At 43.8% G+C, this 12500-nt stretch overlaps 1 long non-coding RNA gene and 2 other non-coding genes across 3 annotated transcripts in view; 1 reads left to right on the top strand and 2 right to left on the bottom strand.

Annotated features, from left to right (window-relative positions):
- The window catches only part of LOC126876629 (5.8S ribosomal RNA), a 155-nt gene extending 41 nt beyond the window's left edge, over positions 1-114 (bottom strand). The window contains exon 1 of the ribosomal RNA XR_007694385.1: positions 1-114. This exon is cut by the window's left edge and continues 41 nt beyond it. This is a non-coding gene — a ribosomal RNA (5.8S ribosomal RNA).
- Positions 1-12500, top strand: part of LOC126876620 (uncharacterized) — a 57409-nt gene that overhangs the window by 12046 nt on the left and 32863 nt on the right. The gene's annotated exons all lie outside the window — the stretch shown is intronic.
- Positions 3294-5216, bottom strand: LOC126876625 (small subunit ribosomal RNA). Its single transcript, XR_007694382.1, has one exon. It is a non-coding gene; the product is annotated as a small subunit ribosomal RNA (ribosomal RNA).

The raw sequence follows: 12500 nt of genomic DNA, 5'->3' as shown, positions 1-12500 counted from the left end.
CCGCAATGTGCGTTCGAAATGTCGATGTTCATGTGTCCTGCAGTTCACACGTTGACGCGCAATTAGCTGCGTTCTTCATCGACCCACGAGCCAAGTGATCCACCGTTCAGGGTAATCTTTTATAAATTTACAACAGTTCAATACTCAAATGTACTCTTCTCGGTTCTAGCGAAGCCGAGTTCCGTCACGTTCGACCAACGGGAATCGAACGCGCAGAAGTCGCCATAGGATTGACGACACAAAAACGTTCGAAAAAAAAAGAAAACGACGAACGCGCGAAGATACGCGCGTTCGCCGGCCGGGCGTAAAGTACATTATGATATATAACAACCATCGAGATCGAAGCTCCGTTCGTCAGGAAACGACGGGGATATATACACCCGATTCTGAATCCTCTGTACAGCACACGATCTCGCGAACGAGTAAGCACGGTGGCTAGCCCATGTTATATATGTGTTTGATTCTACTCTCTCGTCCAATTATTCAAGAAACAGCGCGCGTGCATCTCTCCATCGTTCGGGTGATAGTAAAGATTCGATGGGATTCGCGCGGCCGTCCGCCTCGAGCGGTCTTTCGTCCCAATATCCAGAAGCAGAGTTTGAAAAACTCTAGCGACGGCACGGGTGTCCGACTCACGACATCGAGGTTTCGAAGCCGGCGACCCCTCCGAACGGATGGCGACCACGCGACCGACTGAAAGCATGAAAAATCGACGAAAGATAGAACACATCTCCGTTCGGGTGGTGTTTTTTCTTTAAAAAAAAAAAAAAAAAAACAAAAATTCGATGGGACTCGCAGCCATCGTCCTCGCGCGGTCTTTCGTCCCGATATCCAGAAGCAGAGTTTGAAAAACTCTAGCGACGGCACGGGTGTCCGACTCACGACAACGAGGATAGACAGCCGGTCCCCTCCGAACGGGTTATGCGATGATAAACTCGATGAAACTTTAGTCTCGTTCAGGTAGTGTGTGTCTTGTAAATCAAAAATTCGATGGGACACGCATCCATCGTCCTCGCGCGGTCTTTCGTCCCAACATCCAGAAGCAGAGTTTGAAAAACTCTAGCGACGGCACGGGTGTCCGACTCACGACAACGAGGATAGACAGCCGGTCCCCTCTGAACGGTATATTATATATGCGATGATAGACGACAAACTGGATGAAACTTTAAGTCTCGTTCAGGTAGTGTGTAAATAAAAAATTCGATGGGACTCGCATCCGTCGTCCTCGCGCGGTCTTTCGTCCCGATATCCAGAAGCAGAGTTTGAAAAACTCTAGCGACGGCACGGGTGTCCGACTCACGACAACGAGGAAAGACAGCCGGTCCCCTCTGAACGGTATATTATATGAAACTTTAAGTCTCGTTCAGGTAGTGTGTAAGTCAAAAATTCGATGGGACTCGCATCCGTCGTCCTCGCGCGGTCTTTCGTCCCGATATCCAGAAGCAGAGTTTGAAAAACTCTAGCGACGGCACGGGTGTCCGACTCACGACAACGAGGATAGACAGCCGGTCCCCTCTGAACGGTATATAATATGAAACTTTAAGTCTCGTTCAGGTAGTGTGTAAGTCAAAAATTCGATGGGACTCGCATCCGTCGTCCTCGCGCGGTCTTTCGTCCCGATATCCAGAAGCAGAGTTTGAAAAACTCTAGCGACGGCACGGGTGTCCGACTCACGACAACGAGGATAGACAGCCGGTCCCCTCTGAACGGTATATAATATGAAACTTTAAGTCTCGTTCAGGTAGTGTGTAAGTCAAAAATTCGATGGGACTCGCATCCGTCGTCCTCGCGCGGTCTTTCGTCCCGATATCCAGAAGCAGAGTTTGAAAAACTCTAGCGACGGCACGGGTGTCCGACTCACGACAACGAGGATAGACAGCCGGTCCCCTCTGAACGGTATATAATATACATTATGCGACGGTAGACGATCAACTAGACGAAACTTTAGTCTCGTTCAGGTGGTGTAAAAAAAATTCGATGGGATACGCACGCACGGCTGTCGTCGTCCTCGAGCGGTCTTTCGTCCCAATATCCAGAAGCAGAGTTTGAAAAACTCTAGCGACGGCACGGGTGTCCGACTCACGACATCGAGGCTTCGAAGCCGGCGGCGTTCCCCTCTGAACGAACTTCGGCTAGACTAGTTACGAATCGTTGCTACACATCGTCTTCATCGTCGTCGTCGTCGACATCGACATCATCATCATATCATCATCATCATCATCATCATCATCGGTCATCGTCGCATAGCGGGCCAACATCCACGCGATGCGTCTTCGTTCTAGGTTACCCGATCCACGAGTATGTTACACGTGGTTTCGTTATTTCGAACGAAACGACATACGAAGAGCACACGCCCTTTGGGTAGGAAGCACGTTTCGAGAACGACGAGAGTTTCGATGAAAGAGACGAGAGAAGTCGACGCAGAAGGTATCCATGGATCTTCGAAGAGAACCTTCGAAGATGTATATCGGTATCCTTTCGCTCTGCGCGACTCGCTACAAGTTCTTTCGCTCTCGTCGACTCGTTCTAGACGCTTCGTTCGATCCCAAAGAGGAGTCTTCGATATGTCCCGTTGCTAGGAGGAGAACAAACGCAACACAGACCACGAAACATAGAAGAGAATAGGCGAGCATGATCACTCCGACACGAGGCACTTTAGAGATTTTCTTATTAGTTTGCATGGACTTTTATATTTCGTTTGTACGGTTTCCACGATGCAAATACGAAATACGAGATCGTGACGGCGGGTCTTTCTGTGTACGGCCTCTCGCAGGCGCCACGACTGCATTTCTCTTTACACCTGGTTTCCATCGTAATTTTTTCGTTTGATATCGAGCCTTAACTTTTGTTGGCTCTTTCGAAGCTAGAGTTCCCTTTTATTAGAATTTCATATATATATATATATATATATTATATGTTATATGTTTTATTCGGAGACGGCGGGTCTTTCTGTTTACGACCTCACGCAGGCGCCTCGAATAAGTTTCATTCGCATTTCGTTTTTATACTTGTATATATATATCTCTTCATCCCGATGATCGAGAGAGAGTGCCACCTTCTCTTCGTATAATTCCGTAGCTGGAGGGTCGTCTCCTCCTTAAGAATATTTCTATTCGTGCCAACGGAGGTTGCCAAGCTCCCTGGCGTTTTCGTTTGTTAAAGTATATAGCTTGTTAATACGTCGTATATACTTTCGTCGATACAGGAGGAGTACGGCTCCTTACCGACCATTGTGATATATATTTCATAGTTTTTATATGTGTTCAAGTCAAATTCTTTTGGTATCGTATCGTTAATGATCCTTCCGCAGGTTCACCTACGGAAACCTTGTTACGACTTTTACTTCCTCTAAATGATCAAGTTTGGTCATCTTCCCGGTAACATCGGCAATGCTTATCACATTGGCCGCGCACCAGTCCGAAGACCTCACTAAATCATTCAATCGGTAGTAGCGACGGGCGGTGTGTACAAAGGGCAGGGACGTAATCAACGCGAGCTTATGACTCGCGCTTACTGGGAATTCCTCGTTCATGGGGAATAATTGCAAGCCCCAATCCCTAGCACGAAGGAGGTTCAGCGGGTTACCCGGGCCTTTCGGCCAGGGAAAACACGCTGATTCCTTCAGTGTAGCGCGCGTGCGGCCCAGAACATCTAAGGGCATCACAGACCTGTTATTGCTCAATCTCGTGCGGCTAGAAGCCGCCTGTTCCTCTAAGAAGATTTGTTTGTACGTTGGTAGTAAAAACCCACCGACCGAAGCCGGGGGCCTTCGAGATACCATAAGTTACGTCTATTTAGCAGGCTAGAGTCTCGTTCGTTATCGGAATTAACCAGACAAATCGCTCCACCAACTAAGAACGGCCATGCACCACCACCCACCGAATCAAGAAAGAGCTATCAATCTGTCAATCCTTCCGGTGTCCGGGCCTGGTGAGGTTTCCCGTGTTGAGTCAAATTAAGCCGCAGGCTCCACTCCTGGTGGTGCCCTTCCGTCAATTCCTTTAAGTTTCAGCTTTGCAACCATACTTCCCCCGGAACCCAAAAGCTTTGGTTTCCCGGAAGCTGCCCGCCGAGTCATCGGAGGAACTTCGGCGGATCGCTGGCTGGCATCGTTTATGGTTAGAACTAGGGCGGTATCTGATCGCCTTCGAACCTCTAACTTTCGTTCTTGATTAATGAAAACATTTTTGGCAAATGCTTTCGCTTCTGTCCGTCTTGCGACGATCCAAGAATTTCACCTCTAACGTCGCAATACGAATGCCCCCATCTGTCCCTATTAATCATTACCTCGGGGCTCCGAAAACCAACAAAATAGAACCGAGGTCCTATTCCATTATTCCATGCACACAGTATTCAGGCGAAGGTAGCCTGCTTTAAGCACTCTAATTTGTTCAAAGTAAACGTATCGGCCCACCTCGACACTCAGTGAAGAGCACCGCGATGGGATATTAGTTGGACCGCCCGCGAGGAGCTAAGCCCACCGATAGGACGTACCACATAATGCCAGTTAAACACCGCGAGCGGTGAACCGACACTGTGACACACAGATTCAACTACGAGCTTTTTAACCGCAACAACTTTAATATACGCTATTGGAGCTGGAATTACCGCGGCTGCTGGCACCAGACTTGCCCTCCAATTGGTCCTCGTTAAAGGATTTAAAGTGTACTCATTCCGATTACGGGGCCTCGGATGAGTCCCGTATCGTTATTTTTCGTCACTACCTCCCCGTGCCGGGAGTGGGTAATTTGCGCGCCTGCTGCCTTCCTTGGATGTGGTAGCTGTTTCTCAGGCTCCCTCTCCGGAATCGAACCCTGATTCCCCGTTACCCGTTACAACCATGGTAGGCGCAGAACCTACCATCGACAGTTGATAAGGCAGACATTTGAAAGATGCGTCGCCGGTGCTAGATGACCATGCGATCAGCACAAAGTTATTCAGAGTCACCAAAACAAACGATGGACGGACAGACGAGCCATCCGCCACCGATTGGTTTTGATCTAATAAAAGCATTCCTACCATCTCTGGTCGGAATCTGTTTGCATGTATTAGCTCTAGAATTACCACAGTTATCCAAGTAAATGTAGGTATGATCTAAGAAACCATAACTGATTTAATGAGCCATTCGCGGTTTCACCTTAATGCGGCATGTACTGAGACATGCATGGCTTAATCTTTGAGACAAGCATATGACTACTGGCAGGATCAACCAGGGATCTTATTCGTATAACAATTCTTATAAATTTCGTTTAAGTTCTCTTCGTGTCGTAGGTGGGACGTAAGCACCGTACGACGAGACTTTTCGTTCTTAAGATAGATATATCTATAAAATATATCTCCTAGCGACGTTCGAGATACACCCATAGTTCAGTAATAATCTTCGAACGCCGCTCGCAGCCACTTTGTAATTCTCAACTCCACCTCCTCTCTTCTCTCTCTCTCTTTCTCATAGTCTTATATAAAATGTTTAGAATCGTACTTCTAAAGGAACATTTCCATAATGCTGTCTTCGTGTAAAAAGACTTATTAGAATATCTTAGCGGTAAAGCACGTATACGCACCTCACGCTGAACGAACAAGCGCGTATCCCAGTGCGTCGCGCTGGACATACCGTAAGAATATTCTTTCAATCGGTAGAACATTTTCGGCAGAAGACATACTACGCAAAGATAGTACGCTCCTACCGCCTCATCGGATACTTCTGCGAAAGCAGAAGTTTTTATAGAAAGCAGACGGTTATACTCTTTTGAATGAATCGATGCTCAGTTAGTACAAGCACACACGCATCTAACAATTTTTGTTAGAATACGTACACACAGGTCACCAGCTTCCCGACTCAGGGGAACCTTGCCACGATATTTGGTCATTACGTCCAGGACAGCGACCCGCGGCGCAGCAGTGTAGAGAAAAAACCAGAACGAGAACGGAGGAACAGTCGAGAAATAGCGTAAAATACACTAAGACTCGAGGAGCGGTGACTGAATTCTCAACCGAGGCCGTAGAATAGCCACGCGCTCAACGCTGTTCCGACCGAACCGTCCGGCTCGACGTCTCTCTTATAGATACGAAAGCGCCAGCCGGAAGGCCGGCGCCGGCCGGGCTAGCGGCCGCGCGCTTACGGTGCAAAACCTCCGTAGCAACGTACCGTTCGGAAGGGACGCTGGAACTTAGTCTCGCGAACGCTCGATCACTACTATACAAAGCCAATATCCAACCATCGAAATACATTACCAGACGTTTTATTAACATAATAGAAATGCATTTTTACCAAAAAATTAATTTTTTTTTTCACCGAAAAATTGCATCAGTAAACATACTCTTTTATCGAATACGGACAAAAAATAAGTTTATAATCAATTACAATACGTTAAAATAAGTAGAAATATGCAAAAAAATATATACCTTGTAACGTTAATTAACGAAAAAATTAGAAAAATATCCCAGTCGTGTCAGTTCGACGAACGCTAATTTTTTGAAAAAATCGATAAAAATGTTTAATCCCGACGTATTTAATAGAGATAGAACGATTCCCGTAAAAAAATTTATACCTTGTAACGCTTTTTAACGAATAAACTCGAAAAAACTTTTTCGCCCTCGGAATTTTTCTAAGTCCCAACGTACCGGCTCGGAATTTTTCTATGTTCCAACGACCGGTCGTGTCGGTCCAAACGTTTTTATATCCGTCTGCCGACGATATAAACGCTTAATCCCGACGTATTTTATCGAGTTATAACGATTTCTTGAAAAATATTCGTACGTTATAACGCTTTTTAACGAATTAATCGAAAAAGAGTGTTCGGTCCGAAAATTTTCTAAGTACGAACGACCGGCCGCATAGGTCCGTTTTTAAAAATCGTTCTCGGACGGAAATAAACCATTAATCCCGACGTATTTCGTCGAGTTACGTCGATTTATGCAAAAAAATTCATACCTTGTAACGCTTTTTAACGAATAAACTCGAAAAAACTTTTTCGCCCTCGGAATTTTTCTAAGTCCCAACGTACCGGCTCGGAATTTTTCTATGTTCCAACGACCGGTCGTGTCGGTCCAAACGTTTTTATATCCGTCTGCCGACGATATAAACGCTTAATCCCGACGTATTTTATCGAGTTATAACGATTTCTTGAAAAATATTCGTACGTTATAACGCTTTTTAACGAATTAATCGAAAAAGAGTGTTCGGTCCGAAAATTTTCTAAGTACGAACGACCGGCCGCATAGGTCCGTTTTTAAAAATCGTTCTCGGACGGAAATAAACCATTAATCCCGACGTATTTCGTCGAGTTACGTCGATTTATGCAAAAAAATTCATACCTTGTAACGCTTTTTAACGAATAAACTCGAAAAAACTTTTTCGCCCTCGGAATTTTTCTAAGTCCCAACGTACCGGCTCGGAATTTTTCTATGTTCCAACGACCGGTCGTGTCGGTCCAAACGTTTTTATATCCGTCTGCCGACGATATAAACGCTTAATCCCGACGTATTTTATCGAGTTATAACGATTTCTTGAAAAATATTCGTACGTTATAACGCTTTTTAACGAATTAATCGAAAAAGAGTGTTCGGTCCGAAAATTTTCTAAGTACGAACGACCGGCCGCATAGGTCCGTTTTTAAAAATCGTTCTCGGACGGAAATAAACCATTAATCCCGACGTATTTCGTCGAGTTACGTCGATTTATGCAAAAAAATTCATACCTTGTAACGCTTTTTAACGAATAAACTCGAAAAAACTTTTTCGCCCTCGGAATTTTTCTAAGTCCCAACGTACCGGCTCGGAATTTTTCTATGTTCCAACGACCGGTCGTGTCGGTCCAAACGTTTTTATATCCGTCTGCCGACGATATAAACGCTTAATCCCGACGTATTTTATCGAGTTATAACGATTTCTTGAAAAATATTCGTACGTTATAACGCTTTTTAACGAATTAATCGAAAAAGAGTGTTCGGTCCGAAAATTTTCTAAGTACGAACGACCGGCCGCATAGGTCCGTTTTTAAAAATCGTTCTCGGACGGAAATAAACCATTAATCCCGACGTATTTCGTCGAGTTACGTCGATTTATGCAAAAAAATTCATACCTTGTAACGCTTTTTAACGAATAAACTCGAAAAAACTTTTTCGCCCTCGGAATTTTTCTAAGTCCCAACGTACCGGCTCGGAATTTTTCTATGTTCCAACGACCGGTCGTGTCGGTCCAAACGTTTTTATATCCGTCTGCCGACGATATAAACGCTTAATCCCGACGTATTTTATCGAGTTATAACGATTTCTTGTAAAATATTCGTACGTTATAACGCTTTTTAACGAATTAATCGAAAAAGAGTGTTCGGTCCGAAAATTTTCTAAGTACGAACGACCGGCCGCATAGGTCCGTTTTTAAAAATCGTTCTCGGACGGAAATAAACCATTAATCCCGACGTATTTCGTCGAGTTACGTCGATTTATGCAAAAAAATTCATACCTTGTAACGCTTTTTAACGAATAAACTCGAAAAAACTTTTTCGCCCTCGGAATTTTTCTAAGTCCCAACGTACCGGCTCGGAATTTTTCTATGTTCCAACGACCGGTCGTGTCGGTCCAAACGTTTTTATATCCGTCTGCCGACGATATAAACGCTTAATCCCGACGTATTTTATCGAGTTATAACGATTTCTTGAAAAATATTCGTACGTTATAACGCTTTTTAACGAATTAATCGAAAAAGAGTGTTCGGTCCGAAAATTTTCTAAGTACGAACGACCGGCCGCATAGGTCCGTTTTTAAAAATCGTTCTCGGACGGAAATAAACCATTAATCCCGACGTATTTCGTCGAGTTACGTCGATTTATGCAAAAAAATTCATACCTTGTAACGCTTTTTAACGAATAAACTCGAAAAAACTTTTTCGCCCTCGGAATTTTTCTAAGTCCCAACGTACCGGCTCGGAATTTTTCTATGTTCCAACGACCGGTCGTGTCGGTCCAAACGTTTTTATATCCGTCTGCCGACGATATAAACGCTTAATCCCGACGTATTTTATCGAGTTATAACGATTTCTTGAAAAATATTCGTACGTTATAACGCTTTTTAACGAATTAATCGAAAAAGAGTGTTCGGTCCGAAAATTTTCTAAGTACGAACGACCGGCCGCATAGGTCCGTTTTTAAAAATCGTTCTCGGACGGAAATAAACCATTAATCCCGACGTATTTCGTCGAGTTACGTCGATTTATGCAAAAAAATTCATACCTTGTAACGCTTTTTAACGAATAAACTCGAAAAAACTTTTTCGCCCTCGGAATTTTTCTAAGTCCCAACGTACCGGCTCGGAATTTTTCTATGTTCCAACGACCGGTCGTGTCGGTCCAAACGTTTTTATATCCGTCTGCCGACGATATAAACGCTTAATCCCGACGTATTTTATCGAGTTATAACGATTTCTTGTAAAATATTCGTACGTTATAACGCTTTTTAACGAATTAATCGAAAAAGAGTGTTCGGTCCGAAAATTTTCTAAGTACGAACGACCGGCCGCATAGGTCCGTTTTTAAAAATCGTTCTCGGACGGAAATAAACCATTAATCCCGACGTATTTCGTCGAGTTACGTCGATTTATGCAAAAAAATTCATACCTTGTAACGCTTTTTAACGAATAAACTCGAAAAAACTTTTTCGCCCTCGGAATTTTTCTAAGTCCCAACGTACCGGCTCGGAATTTTTCTATGTTCCAACGACCGGTCGTGTCGGTCCAAACGTTTTTATATCCGTCTGCCGACGATATAAACGCTTAATCCCGACGTATTTTATCGAGTTATAACGATTTCTTGAAAAATATTCGTACGTTATAACGCTTTTTAACGAATTAATCGAAAAAGAGTGTTCGGTCCGAAAATTTTCTAAGTACGAACGACCGGCCGCATAGGTCCGTTTTTAAAAATCGTTCTCGGACGGAAATAAACCATTAATCCCGACGTATTTCGTCGAGTTACGTCGATTTATGCAAAAAAATTCATACCTTGTAACGCTTTTTAACGAATAAACTCGAAAAAACTTTTTCGCCCTCGGAATTTTTCTAAGTCCCAACGTACCGGCTCGGAATTTTTCTATGTTCCAACGACCGGTCGTGTCGGTCCAAACGTTTTTATATCCGTCTGCCGACGATATAAACGCTTAATCCCGACGTATTTTATCGAGTTATAACGATTTCTTGTAAAATATTCATACCTTCTAACACTTTTTAACGAGTTATTTGGAGGGGATCTTTCGGCCTTTTCGTAGCGGTGCGAAAAAATTCTAAGTTCCAACGTCCCAGTCACGTTGGTCCGGAGGATGAAATTTTTCAAAAAAATAAAGTGAAATCGCTACTTTCGACTAGATTTCGTTGAAACATAACGATTTCACACAAAATTTCTATACCTTATAACACTTTTTCCCGAGTTATTTCGAGTTGAACTTTCGGTACTTTCGTAACGGGGCGAAAAAATTCTAAGTTCCAACGTCCCGGTCACGTTGGTCCGGAGGGTGAAATTTTTTAAAAAAATAAAGTGAAATCGCTACTTTCGACTAGATTTCGTCGAAACGTAACGATTTCACGCAAAATTTCGATACGTTATAACGCTTTTTAGCGAGTTATTTCGAGTTGAACTTTCGGTACTTTCGTAACGGGGCGAAAAAATTCTAAGTTCCAACGTCCCGGTCACGTTGGTCCGGAGGATGAAATTTTTTAAAAAAATAAAGTGAAATCGTTACGTTCGACTAGATTTCGTCGATACGTAACGATTTCACGCAAAATTTCGATACGTTATAACGCTTTTTAGCGAGTTATTTCGAGTTGAACTTTCGGTACTTTCGTAGCGATGCGAAAAAATTCTAAGTTCCAACGTCCCGGTCAGGTTGGTCCGGAGGATGAAATTTTTTAAAAAAATAAAGTGAAATCGTTACGTTCGACTAGATTTCGTCGATACGTAACGATTTCACGCAAAATTTCGATACGTTATAACGCTTTTTAGCGAGTTATTTCGAGTTGAACTTTCGGTACTTTCGTAACGGGGCGAAAAAATTCTAAGTTCCAACGTCCCGGTCAGGTTGGTCCGGAGGACGAAATTTTTTAAAAAAATAAAGTGAAATCGCTACTTTCGACTAGATTTCGTCGAAACGTAACGATTTCACGCAAAATTTCGATACGTTATAACGCTTTTTGGCGAGTTATTTCGAGTTGAACTTTCGGCCTTTTCGTAGCGGTGCGAAAATATTCTAAGTTCCAACGTCCCGGTCACGTTGGTCCGGTGGACGAAATTTTTTAAAAAAATAAAGTGAAATCGCTACTTTCGACTAGATTTCGTCGAAACGTAACGATTTCATACAAAAGTTCGATACGTTATAACGCTTTTTGGCGAGTTATTTCGAGTTGAACTTTCGGTACTTTCGTAACGGGGCGAAAAAATTCTAAGTTCCAACGTCCCGGTCACGTTGGTCCGGAGGACGAAATTTTTTAAAAAAATAAAGTGAAATCGTTACGTTCGACTAGATTTCGTCGATACGTAACGATTTCACGCAAAATTTCTATACCTTATAACGCTTTTTCCCGAGTTATTTCGAGTTGAACTTTCGGTACTTTCGTAACGGTGCGAAAAAATTCTAAGTTCCAACGTCCCGGTCACGTTGGTCCGGAGGACGAAATTTTTTAAAAAAATAAAGTGAAATCGCTACTTTCGACTAGATTTCGTCGATACGTAACGATTTCACTGATAATTTCGATGCGTCATAACGCTTTTTCTCGAGTTATTTCGACTCGAACGTTCGAACAGTGGCGAATATTTCAAAGTCCCTGCGACGCAACGATACGCTCTTACGCGTTGCTCGCTCGCTCCGCTCGCTCGAAAAAAAAATAGCCCAACCCAAAACCAATCCCTTTCGCGTTCGTTCTTCGATTTCATCGAAATCTTCGTTCGAACGCTCGGGATCGGTTTTGGGTTGGGCTATATTCGTCCGAGCGAGCGCAGCGAGCGAGCATTTGTCGCGATTATTTTCCTCGTTTTCGTCTCTCTCGTGAAACGGGAAAAAACGTGGAAAACGGGAAAAAAACGGGAAAAAACGGGAAAAAACGCGAAGAAACGGGAAAAAACGCGAAAAAACGTTTAAAAATATTTGAAAAAGCGCGCGCGCGCGCGCGCGCAAGACGAGCTGCGCAGAACGGCGTACCTTAAGAGAGTGTTACCTACTCCGGCGCATACCCGCTGATTCGGAGGTGCGCGCGCAGCGGTAGCACGAGCGGCTAAGTCCAGCGGCGTATTGCTTTTTACTGGCACGCGACAAAGTTGCAGCGGCGTATCGCTTTCTATTCGTGCGTCTCGTTGTTTGATTTAAAGGAAAAAAAAAATCGCTACGCACGACCATCGGCCGTACGTAGCGAAATTATTTTTTTTAACCGCAGGAGACAAAGTCACAGCGGCGTATTGCTTTATGCTCGCACGCGACTAAGTCCAGCGGCGTATTGCTTTCTGTTTGTACGCGACTAAGT

The sequence above is a fragment of the Bombus huntii genome, unplaced genomic scaffold (genome assembly GCF_024542735.1).
Source record: "Bombus huntii isolate Logan2020A unplaced genomic scaffold, iyBomHunt1.1 ctg00000086.1, whole genome shotgun sequence".
In the NCBI taxonomy this organism is placed as follows: domain Eukaryota; kingdom Metazoa; phylum Arthropoda; class Insecta; order Hymenoptera; family Apidae; genus Bombus; species Bombus huntii.
This window is presented reverse-complemented; position numbering and strand designations above follow the sequence as displayed.